This window comes from Protomyctophum parallelum (genome assembly GCF_964188405.1).
Source record: "Protomyctophum parallelum genome assembly, chromosome: 2".
Lineage (NCBI taxonomy): Eukaryota > Metazoa > Chordata > Actinopteri > Myctophiformes > Myctophidae > Protomyctophum > Protomyctophum parallelum.
In genome coordinates this window covers 18,959,126-18,972,444 of record NC_139699.1, presented here as the reverse complement: position 1 = coordinate 18,972,444, position 13,319 = coordinate 18,959,126, and positions in this window count along the sequence as shown.

Below are 13,319 nucleotides of genomic sequence, written 5' to 3'. Positions count from 1 at the left end.
ACACCTAATAAGACTTAAGAGTAAATTAACCTTGAGGACTTGAGCACACTTTTCCTCTTTTTTTTTAATTTGTGCTCGGTACACTACATGCATCCATTTCCTATGCGATCAAGGACAATCGCTCACTTAGCCAGAGGAGGTCAGAAAAAAAACCAAACCAATCCCCTCGACAGTTGCAAACATCTCCCTGACATCTCTCTACTAGACAGAGCGGGGAGAGTATGATGCATAATTTATGCTCCGTCTTACGGCGGTTGTCCCGTCGCACCATAAATAGGAGATGCACACGAAAGCTCACGAAGCGTCGCGTCCGTGAGCTTGTGCAATTAACTCGACTCAAACAAGGGATTAAATTAATTTCACTCCTACCGTATGCCACTAAAATGTGGAACGCCCTTCCAACGGCCGTTAAGAAATTAATCCCTAGACTCCTTCAAAACCACTCTCAAAGAGCACTTACGGGTGGCCCCCACCACAATCTTTTGTCATTTTTTGTATACATTACTGTATATATATGATTTCCTTTTTTTCCATATTTGTGTACGTCTTTAAATGTTCTGATGAATTGAAAATGATGGACCCTGATGTAAACAAGTGCTTTTCCTGGTTAGAAACTCGCAGGAGCAATATTTGTATTGACCTGCACTTTCATTTGAACTCTGCCCAAACTGTGAATTAATGTTCTATCAATGAATTGTATATGTGGGCTATTTGTGGTGTGCGACACCATCGTACCTATAAGTATAAATCAGGATAGTCTCGGGAGTCTCTGTACGAGGCAGACATTAAGCTACTCACCCACACACAGCTTTAAGTTCTTTTTTTCTTTTTGATGCAAATCAATGAGCTTAATGATTGCAATCTGTCAAAAGATGGAAGGATTTATTCCCCGATATTAATTTTGCTGAGCATTGACTGAGAGTACTGCTGCCATGAATGCGTATTGAGATGTTGTATTGAGTTGCATGGCTGTGGAAACAAGTCATTTATCTTCCATTTCAGCATTTTTATTACACTTGTAAACATAATTGTAAACAGATAACGGTCTCCCCGGGTGCTGTTCAGCCGTTTCTTTTATAATTAATATGTAATGATTTAATTCCGATAGTTTATATATATATATATATATATATATATATATATATATATATATATATATATATGTATATATATATATATATATATATATATATATATATATGTATATATATATATATTTACGGGTGTAGCTGCATTGTGAACTATGGTAATGGCTGAGCAATCATGACATGGTTCGTCAATTCGTCGTTTCTCCCTTATGGCAATTTTAATATACTGTATAGGATTTGAAATGCATTTTCTCTTTAAGAGCAATAAATATGTTAAAGACTGACCATTAAAAACACTACAAGCTGTAGTAATATCTCACAGAGAGTTGTAAAAACAGCCAAAAACACAAACAAAAAAAGGACATTGTGTAATTGCAATATACAATGTATACTGTATATTGTACAATGTGACATATAAGGCATCAGCGTTATGCAAGAGCAAAACCTAATGACTGACTTTGATATCAGATCTGTGATCATATAATTATCTCAGCAAACATTGTCAATTAGAAATATTGAACTTTTCCTTTTTATTTTAGGTATATAATGGAAGTCATAGGTGGGTTAAGCCAGGCCATCTGTAAGTGAATGGTGGTTAAATTGGACTGAAACCTTGTTGAAATATGGATGGATCGAGTCACAGGTCCTATGATTGACTGTCCTCTGTGATATTTGATTTCTCTATGATAGCCTGTAGCTTTACAAGTGTCCTTTGCACCATTGCCACCTCCAGAGAGTTTAGGCTGACTCCTAGAACAGAGCCATGCCTTTCTTTATCAGCACCGAGCCTGTTGGCATCACCTGCCCTGAGGCTGTACGTTGTCCCCACAGACCTCCATGTAGATGACGATACCGGCCTCCACAGACAGCTAGAACAGACAGCTAGAATAGTAGAATAGTTTAATGCAAGAGGCCCGTGGTTTTCAACCCTTTTCATGTCAAGGTCCATAATTAATTCTGCATTTGAGCCACAGACCATTTGATAAGATTTAGCCTCGCAGACCCCAAACTAAAGAATATTTTGTTGTCATTGAATGAGATTCTGTCCACAATTCCATGCTGTTGCCATACGTTGAACAAAATAACAACTCTTCTACCTTCTCTAATTGTGTAGACTTGCCTGTAAATTAAGTAATGCACTCAACTCTTGAGAGCGTAAAATGAAACCAAATGGACCCATCATGTCCACTCTCATGTATTTGTAACCGGACCAGTTATAGTTACCACACAGCCGCTGAAAAGAAGTTGGGTGTTTGCACATTAGGGTTAGGGTTAAAGAAAAATAAAAAATAAAGAAAATACAGAAATCTTATACCCAACATCTGGTGGTTTTGTGGATTTATTTTTGGAACGAGATTTTGACTGAGCACAACAGGAAACGGATCTCAACAGAATGGAAGAATTTGGTATCATATCGTTAGCCTCATAGGATAAATGCATAAGTCATTTTTTATGATTTTCGGATAATAAGGAAAAACACATTTTCTCGCAAGTATGTAAGAGTTTTTAATGCAGATTTTTACAATGGTTTCCTGAGGGGTTAACAAGATGTTTTTTACAAAAAGATAAACATGAGAGTCATTCCATAACAAAAAAAAGTGACTTAGGCCATTTTCAAGAAAATAATCTGTGACTTAGGCATTTTTTAATACATGTCTACTAAACACCTGGGGGTCTATTAGAGTGATGTTAACTCCATACTAAACACCTGGGGGTCTATTAGAGTAATGTTAACTCCATACTAAACACCTGGGGGTCTATTAGAGTGATGTTAACTCCATACTAAACACCTGGGGGTCTATTAGAGTGATGTTAACTCCATACTAAACACCTGGGGGTCTATTAGAGTGATGTTACCATACTAAACACCTGGGGGTCTATTAGAGTAATGTTAACTCAATACTAAACACCTGGGGGTCTATTAGAGTAATGTTAACTCCATACTAAACACCTGGGGGTCTATTAGAGTGATGTTAACTCCATACTAAACACCTGGGGGTCTATTAGAGTGATGTTAACTCCATACTAAACACCTGGGGGTCTATTAGAGTGATGTTAACTCCATACTAAACACCTGGGGGTCTATTAGAGTGATGTTAACTCCATACTAAACACCTGGGGGTCTATTAGAGTGATGTTAACTCCATACTAAACACCTGGGGGTCTATTAGAGTGATGTTAACTCCATACTAAACACCTGGGGGTCTATTAGAGTGATGTTAACTCCATACTAAACACCTGGGGGTCTATTAGAGTAATGTTAACTCCATACTAAACACCTGGGGGTCTGTTAGAGTAATGTTAACTCCATACAGAACACCTGGGGGTCTATTAGAGTGATGTTAACTCCATACTAAACACCTGGGGGTCTGTTAGAGTAATGTTAACTCCATACAGAACACCTGGGGGTATATTAGAGTGATGTTAACTCCATACTAAACACCTGGGGGTCTGTTAGAGTAATGTTAACTCCATACAGAACACCTGGGGGTCTATTAGAGTAATGTTAACTCCATACAGAACACCTGGGGGTCTATTAGAGTGATGTTAACTCCATACTAAACACCTGGGGGTCTATTAGAGTAATGTTAACTCCATACTAAACACCTGGGGGTCTGTTAGAGTAATGTTAACTCCATACAGAACACCTGGGGGTCTATTAGAGTGATGTTAACTCCATACTAAACACCTGGGGGTCTATTAGAGTAATGTTAACTCCATACTAAACACCTTGGGGTCTGTTAGAGTAATGTTAACTCCATACAGAACACCTGGGGGTCTATTAGAGTGATGTTAACTCCATACTAAACACCTGGGGGTCTGTTAGAGTAATGTTAACTCCATACTAAACACCTGGGGGTCTGTTAGAGTAATGTTAACTCCATACAGAACACCTGGGGGTCTATTAGAGTGATGTTAACTCCATACTAAACACCTGGGGGTCTATTAGAGTGATGTTAACTCCATACTAAACACCTGGGGGTCTGTTAGAGTAATGTTAACTCCATACAGAACACCTGGGGGTCTATTAGAGTAATGTTAACTCCATACTAAACACCTGGGGGTCTGTTAGAGTAATGTTAACTCCATACTAAACACCTGGGGGTCTGTTAGAGTAATGTTAACTCCATACAGAACACCTGGGGGTCTATTAGAGTGATGTTAACTCCATACTAAACACCTGGGGGTCTATTAGAGTGATGTTAACTCCATACTAAACACCTGGGGGTCTATTAGAGTGATGTTAACTCCATACTAAACACCTGGGGGTCTATTAGAGTGATGTTAACTCCATACTAAACACCTGGGGGTCTATTAGAGTAATGTTAACTCCATACTAAACACCTGGGGGTCTGTTAGAGTAATGTTAACTCCATACAGAACACCTGGGGGTCTATTAGAGTGATGTTAACTCCATACTAAACACCTGGGGGTCTATTAGAGTAATGTTAACTCCATACTAAACACCTTGGGGTCTGTTAGAGTAATGTTAACTCCATACAGAACACCTGGGGGTCTATTAGAGTGATGTTAACTCCATACTAAACACCTGGGGGTCTGTTAGAGTAATGTTAACTCCATACTAAACACCTGGGGGTCTGTTAGAGTAATGTTAACTCCATACAGAACACCTGGGGGTCTATTAGAGTGATGTTAACTCCATACTAAACACCTGGGGGTCTATTAGAGTGATGTTAACTCCATACTAAACACCTGGGGGTCTGTTAGAGTAATGTTAACTCCATACAGAACACCTGGGGGTCTATTAGAGTAATGTTAACTCCATACTAAACACCTGGGGGTCTGTTAGAGTAATGTTAACTCCATACTAAACACCTGGGGGTCTGTTAGAGTAATGTTAACTCCATACAGAACACCTGGGGGTCTATTAGAGTGATGTTAACTCCATACTAAACACCTGGGGGTCTATTAGAGTGATGTTAACTCCATACTAAACACCTGGGGGTCTATTAGAGTGATGTTAACTCCATACTAAACACCTGGGGGTCTATTAGAGTAATGTTAACTCCATACTAAACACCTGGGGGTCTATTAGAGTAATGTTAACTCCATACTAAACACCTGGGGGTCTATTAGAGTGATGTTAACTCCATACTAAACACCTGGGGGTCTGTTAGAGTAATGTTAACTCCATACTAAACACCTGGGGGTCTGTTAGAGTAATGTTAACTACATACTAAACACCTGGGGGTCTATTAGAGTGATGTTAACTCCATACTAAACACCTGGGGTCTATTAGAGTAATGTTAACTCCATACAGAACACCTGGGGGTCTATTAGAATAATGTTAACTCCATACTAAACACCTGGGGGTCTATTAGAGTAATGTTAACTCCATACTAAACACCTGGGGGTCTGTTAGAGTAATGTTAACTCCATACTAAACACCTGGGGGTCTATTAGAGTAACTGTTGTTTGCTGTGTATGCAATGTAAAAATGCCCAAGTCACACAAAGTGAGTTAGGCGGCAACGTAAAAATGCTCAAATCACACAAGTGACTTAGGCAGATCATCATTTTTGAAGATTGTGAGCTTTGTGATTGGCTGAGGACATAGGCGATGATCCAGAACGATGCAGCAGCCCCAGGAGATCACCTGTATGCAGAAATCTCAATTTCGCCAAAAAATGACTTAGGCATTTATCCTATGAGGCTAACGATATTGTTTTTATATAAGTCAAAAGGGCTCTGTATATTGAACTGAAACCTTACCCCAAATTTGAAATCATACAACATAGTGGTGGGAAAAGTACACGCATGTTTTACTTATAAGTAAAAGTAGCAATACTGCAATGTAGAACTACTCTGTTACAAGTAAAAGCAATTCAAACTTGACTTGAGGAAAAGTACAAAAGTATTGGCATCAAAATGTACTTAAAGTATATAAAGTACTCATTATGCAGGATGTCCCGTATCAAGTTTTCAAGTGTCTAAACATCTTTTGAAAATAGCAGATCTATTGGTCAATTGGCCAATATTATGCACACAATATTCACAATGTATTGTACATTTAATGTTCTTCAATTTCTCTCCAATATATTATCCAATGTTCACTGAATGATTCTTCAATTCTGTCCGAATGTTAGATCAAATCAGACTATGCCATGTCCACAATAGGGCTACTAGGGTTCATGTGGTTAAATATATAAACAGCGTGTCACATAGCCAGATGTACACTTCACCGTACGGGCTATGTGTCACATAGCCAGATGTACACTTCCCCGTACGTACCGGCTCTGTCACATAGCCATATGTACACTTCCCCGTACGGGCTCTGTGTCACATAGCCATATGTACACTTCCCCGTACGGGCTCTGTGTCACACAGCCAGATGTACACTTCCCCGTACGGGCTCTGTGTCACACAGCCAGATGTACACTTCCCCGTACGGGCTATGTGTCACATAGCCAGATGTACACTTCCCCATACGTACAGGCTATGTGTCACATAGCCAGATGTACACTTCCCCATACGTACAGGCTATGTGTCACATAGCCAGATGTACACTTCCCCATACGTACAGGCTATGTGTCACATAGCCAGATGTACACTTCCCCATACGTACAGGCTATGTGTCACATAGCCAGATGTACACTTCCCCGTACGGGCTATGTGTCACATAGCCAGATGTACACTTCCCCGTACGGTCTATGTGTCACATAGCCAGATGTACACTTCCCCGTACGGGCTATGTGTCACATAGCCAGATGTACACTTCCCCGTACGGGCTATGTGTCACATAGCCAGATGTACACTTCCCCGTACGGTCTATGTGTCACATAGCCAGATATACACTTCCCCGTACAGTCTGTGTCACACAGCCAGATGTACACTTCCCCGTAGGGGCTATGTGTCACACAGCCAGATGTACACTTCCCCGTAGGGGCTATGTGTCACACAGCCAGATGTACACTTCCCCGTAGGGGCTATGTGTCACACAGCCAGATGTACACTTCCCCGTAGGGGCTATGTGTCACATAGCCAGATGTACACTTCCCCGTACGGGCTCTGTGTCACATAGCCAGATGTACACTTCCCCATACGTACAGGCTATGTGTCACATAGCCAGATGTACACTTCCCCATACGTACAGGCTATGTGTCACATAGCCAGATGTACACTTCCCCGTACGGGCTATGTGTCACATAGCCAGATGTACAATTCCCCGTACGGTCTATGTGTCACATAGCCAGATGTACACTTCCCCATACGTACAGGCTATGTGTCACATAGCCAGATGTACACTTCCCCGTACGGGCTATGTGTCACATAGCCAGATGTACAATTCCCCGTACGGTCTATGTGTCACATAGCCAGATGTACACTTCCCCATACGTACAGGCTATGTGTCACATAGCCAGATGTACACTTCCCCGTACGGGCTATGTGTCACATAGCCAGATGTACAATTCCCCGTACAGTCTGTGTCACACAGCCAGATGTACACTTCCCCGTACGGTCTATGTGTCACACAGCCATATGTACACTTCCCCGTAGGGGCTATGTGTCACACAGCCAGATGTACACTTCCCCATAGGGGCTATGTGTCACATAGCCAGATGTACACTTCCCCGTACGGGCTCTGTGTCACATAGCCAGATGTACACTTCCCCATACGTACAGGCTATGTGTCACATGGCCAGATGTACACTTCCCCGTACGGGCTATGTGTCACATAGCCAGATGTACACTTCCCCGTACGGGCTATGTGTCACACAGCCAGATATACACTTCCCCGTACAGTCTGTGTCACACAGCCAGATGTACACTTCCCCGTAGGGGCTATGTGTCACACAGCCAGATGTACACTTCCCCGTAGGGGCTATGTGTCACACAGCCAGATGTACACTTCCCCGTAGGGGCTATGTGTCACACAGCCAGATGTACACTTCCCCGTAGGGGCTATGTGTCACATAGCCAGATGTACACTTCCCCGTACGGGCTCTGTGTCACATAGCCAGATGTACACTTCCCCATACGTACAGGCTATGTGTCACATAGCCAGATGTACACTTCCCCATACGTACAGGCTATGTGTCACATAGCCAGATGTACACTTCCCCGTACGGGCTATGTGTCACATAGCCAGATGTACAATTCCCCGTACGGTCTATGTGTCACATAGCCAGATGTACACTTCCCCATACGTACAGGCTATGTGTCACATAGCCAGATGTACACTTCCCCGTACGGGCTATGTGTCACATAGCCAGATGTACAATTCCCCGTACGGTCTATGTGTCACATAGCCAGATGTACACTTCCCCATACGTACAGGCTATGTGTCACATAGCCAGATGTACACTTCCCCGTACGGGCTATGTGTCACATAGCCAGATGTACAATTCCCCGTACAGTCTGTGTCACACAGCCAGATGTACACTTCCCCGTACGGTCTATGTGTCACACAGCCAGATGTACACTTCCCCGTAGGGGCTATGTGTCACACAGCCAGATGTACACTTCCCCATAGGGGCTATGTGTCACATAGCCAGATGTACACTTCCCCGTACGGGCTCTGTGTCACATAGCCAGATGTACACTTCCCCATACGTACAGGCTATGTGTCACATAGCCAGATGTACACTTCCCCATACGTACAGGCTATGTGTCACATGGCCAGATGTACACTTCCCCGTACGGGCTATGTGTCACATAGCCAGATGTACACTTCCCCGTACGGGCTATGTGTCACACAGCCAGATATACACTTCCCCGTACGGTCTATGTGTCACACAGCCAGATGTACACTTCCCCGTACGGTCTATGTGTCACACAGCCAGATGTACACTTCCCCGTAGGGGCTATGTGTCACATAGCCACTAGCCAGATGTACACTTCCCCGTACGGGCTCTGTGTCACATAGCCAGATGTACACTTCCCCGTACGGGCTCTGTGTCACATGGACAGATGTACACTTCCCGTACGACCGACGGCGTATAAATGAAGCATAAGTGTACCGAAGTGGCCATTCACATCAAGTGCCCCCCCGCTCCCATTACACAGGTACCAGTGTAATCATTAATATGCAATATGGCAAAAAATGATTAAATGTGGGTCAGATAAAATGTGACGCAGCATAATGAATGGAAATTTAAAAACATATATTCTACCCCGATTAATCATTTAAGACTATCATAACGACACATTTATCAGATGGCCGAGAGAAATCAAATGAGTGATGAGGAAATAACTCTGTGGATAGCTGGCTCTATACTTGGCTGTCTCGTATATCTGTGCTGCTGTGCAAGTACAACATGCTGTAAGAAAAATGCTTCTGAGACTATTCTGGGCAAAATCTATTATCTAATGAAGCCAACGGGCCATAATGTAAAGCGGAGATTCCCAACCTCTGGGCAAGGGGGGCCACAGTTGGCAAAACACTAAGATTTGATTGATAACATTAACGTTCAAAAATGAATGTAAAATCATGCCAAGTGTGTATTTTTGTGAATCTTCATTTTGATGCAGATAAATAGGAACTTCAACTATATACTTTTTTTTTGTTTCATTGATCCAAAAAAAGAAAAACAAAAAGAACAATAGATATTGATTGATCACTGAAAATGCATTTTGACCACTGAACATGGCAGGGTCTGCCGCCTTGTGTTTCAGCCCCTGCCTCTGTAACAGTCTCTGCACGTCCCTGTACAGTATCATTATGTGCCCACTCATACATATGCTCATTATATAGAAAAACAAACATAACAACATTTAATGTCTGTTATCTCCTTGACATCATTATCAAATATTTATTAGAAGTGTTCCCTAGTTGCTAAAGATGGACCTATATGTACAGTGGAAGACATGAAATAACCAAATGTCACTATGTTGTTTATTGGCTTTTAAAAAACTAATGGGAGAAATCTTTCCAGGAACTCCAGTGGTGGTTGGGAGGAGTGAGCCGGTATATCTCATCCTCCCGGGTGCACTTGAGATATTTTGTGATATGAATGAAAAGCGAGCGTGTTGTTTTCATCTGAGCCAAAAAGGTCAGTGACAGATGAGTGGTATTTTAAGACACGCGAGGGTGTGTCCGGTGAAAAAGTATAAACAAAGTCAAAGCAAACTCTCACTCAGTCCGCAACTCCCTGTGTAATTTTTTTGAGAAAGAAGAGATCAATCACATCTCAAGACATCAATATCCGTTTGCATCCTTTTAGCTGCACACGTTTTCCAACTAATGAAATCTGTGCATGGCTCCCCTCGTATTGATCTGGGAGAGGCCCTAATTTGCCGCTTGAGATCAGCCAGCTCCTACGTGTCTCCCCGACTCCCTCTCCTCTGCTCTGCTCTGCTCTGCTCTTTATCTTTACTAAATTTCGTCCTTTTCTTTTCGCCTCCTCTGTTTCTCCCTCAAGAAAGACCACCTCTCCCCACTTAGCCATTTTCCTCTTAATGCACCCTCTGCTGTAAGTGGTGAAAATACAAGTGGGCCCGCACGCATGCACACATGCACGCACGCACTCACGCATGCACACACACACACACACACACACACACACACACACACACACACACACACACACACGCACAACTCACCATGTGTGAACCAGTCAAGCCCGGGGCCACATATTGAACGATGGCTGCAGCAGTAAGGGGAAATCCTGTAGGGCAAAGTGTTTAGTGTGGTATCTGAAGTCGTTAGATATGATTAATAATGTGTTGAGAGAGGCCGTAACCCATCGCACAGCTCATCATAAGCACATATCAGCTGGTAACTACACACGTCACATTTCCGAACACATTCATATCTGCCATTTACAGCACAGAGAGGCTCAAAGCTTAACCTAAGCAGCTCTGTGTGTGTGTGTGTGTGTGTGTGTGTGTGTGTGTGTGTGTGTGTGTGTGTGTGTGTGTGTGTGTGTGTGTGTGCGTGTGTGTGTGTGTACACACATGTTTGCCTGTCGTGTTTGCATCCATCCGTTCAGTAAAACCGAATACAAGCCAAATAGCAAGCAAAAATAAACATACAGGCCCTAGATACGAATAATTTATATAAGCTATAAGATTTGTTTTTGCTTGCATTTTGTGGCTGTTTTACTGAATGGATAAAGCAATATTTATTTATTTTTATGACAAAATTACAAACTTAAAGACACAACGACAAAATAATAATAATTTTGGCATTATCATAAACAACACATTTGTTATTGTTATACCTTTTTTGAGTGGTGCAACCACTCCAAGGAACAGCTTTGTCCGTGTTCACCTATGTATGAGCATCATATAATGAGTACCAGTAGGGGCGCTGTTTGCCAGAAACAGAGAGAGAGACAGTGCTGCAGCACTGTTGCCTGCTAATGAGAGAGAGAGAGAGAGAGAGAGAGAGGGGGGGGGGGGGGGAGTTGCACCACTCAGTTCACACGGGTGTGATTTTTAAAGTGGTGTTTACAGTACATTCTAACCTGACTCCGCCATGTATTTGGAAGACAAGGCCCAGCGATTGTGCTACGGTGATTCCAGATGGACGGTGGTTGTGAAACAACATGGCGTCTTCGTCTTCGTGTTGTCCTGTCTTTGTGTCACCAGACATATTCACACCGAGTTCACACTTCAGCGTGAGCCTTCACTTTTCAGCCCATGACAAGAAGATTGCGAGACCGGTGTTGGCTTTTTCCCTTTTTTTTCGTTTCAGTTTTAGACTATAGAGCCGTCGTCTGCATGAATATCTGACTGTGAGCAGAATATATGCTTCGATAGCCTATTATTATTATTATTTATTTATTTATTTTCCCAGAGTTTGGAGAGCGGCGGGAAATGATTGATGGTGACATGAGGAGTGGGAAGGAGGAGGAGGAGGAGAGAAAAGGGGCCAGAGCCCGGTGGTTAGCGGGCGGGGGGTGTTGTGGATGATGGCGTGCACGAGGGGGTTTGGGAGCCCGGTGGTTAGCGGGCGGGGGGTGTTATGGATGATGGCGTGCACGGGGGGTTGGGTTTGGGAGGGAGTACATACAGTATTTAGCCCGGGTTAGAAACCTCCCAGGGAAGGGGCGGTTGGAATTGTCTCAGCGGGACATCAATCGCACCGCTCCACCTCTCCTGCTGCGCCCTGGACAATTATTTTTTTATTATGGCAAAACGCAGAACGTTTTCCACGAAGATGCATGCATGTGGAAAAGATGGGGGGGGGGGGAAGAGAGAGAGAGAGAGAGAGAGAGAGAGATGGCTTTGACATGAATACAGACACCTTGTGAATGGAAAGTTCACGGTCATAAACAAAGGGTCGGGATTTCAATAATGTCATGAGGACCTCCTCGGAGACCCCCGGCCATAACCTTAAACCATATCAATGTGGATTTGCTTTGACACTTTGAAGCATCAGCACCTTATACTGTACAGTAGCTGCCAGGCGGGCGGGCGCGAGGTGAGCGAGGCTATATGGGAGGTGTTGTTTCCGGCCTGCCTGCACTAAAGCGCTGATATCACACTGAACCCATAAGAGCCTATTTTTATTTTTATTTCATTTCTCACAATTTTATTGCCAGATAGATCCGGCGGGGGTTTGCTGCTGCTCTGCATATATGCATTTAATCCGTTGAGACCTATAGCTCCATGCACACCAGATTCTACAAAATAAATCCTGAGAGTGTTCTTGAAAAAAGAAAACCTTATGTTTCTAAATCAGTGCTTCTCAAACTATTTCATGTCAAGGACCCCAGAAATTATATGTAATTGGCCGCCTGGAAATCTGAAAATATGTTGTGTGACCAACCCCAGAAGCAAAGATATGAGTTAAAAACGTTTGCTGTGACAGAATATATATTCAAAGATTTGTGCCACATTTTCATGTTTTCAAAAATAGCAGATCTACAAGCTTGTAGCACGGCGCCTACGAGCTTGTAGAACTGCTATATTTCAAGAGCTAAAGTTTAAAATAATGGTTACTTAAAGTGATTAACAGCTATGAGGTGACACAGATGCATCCTCAGGTCCATATGGGTTAAATATTGGGAGAGGGAGAAACAATATGGAAATTTGACTGTTTCTCCAAAAGGGCTGATGAGCTTTAAAAAGAAATGTTCTGAGGATATACGAGGCTCAGATGCAACGACTGTGGAGAATCTGGTGGAGTCAGCAGCTCGACTGTCAGCCTTCGTTCAGGCAGAAGCCTCATCACAGAGCTGTACTGTATATGTGGATGGATGCTAGCCGTGGGAAACATGCAGGGCCATTGTGGAGTTGAACCACATCAATCCTAGTGTCACTT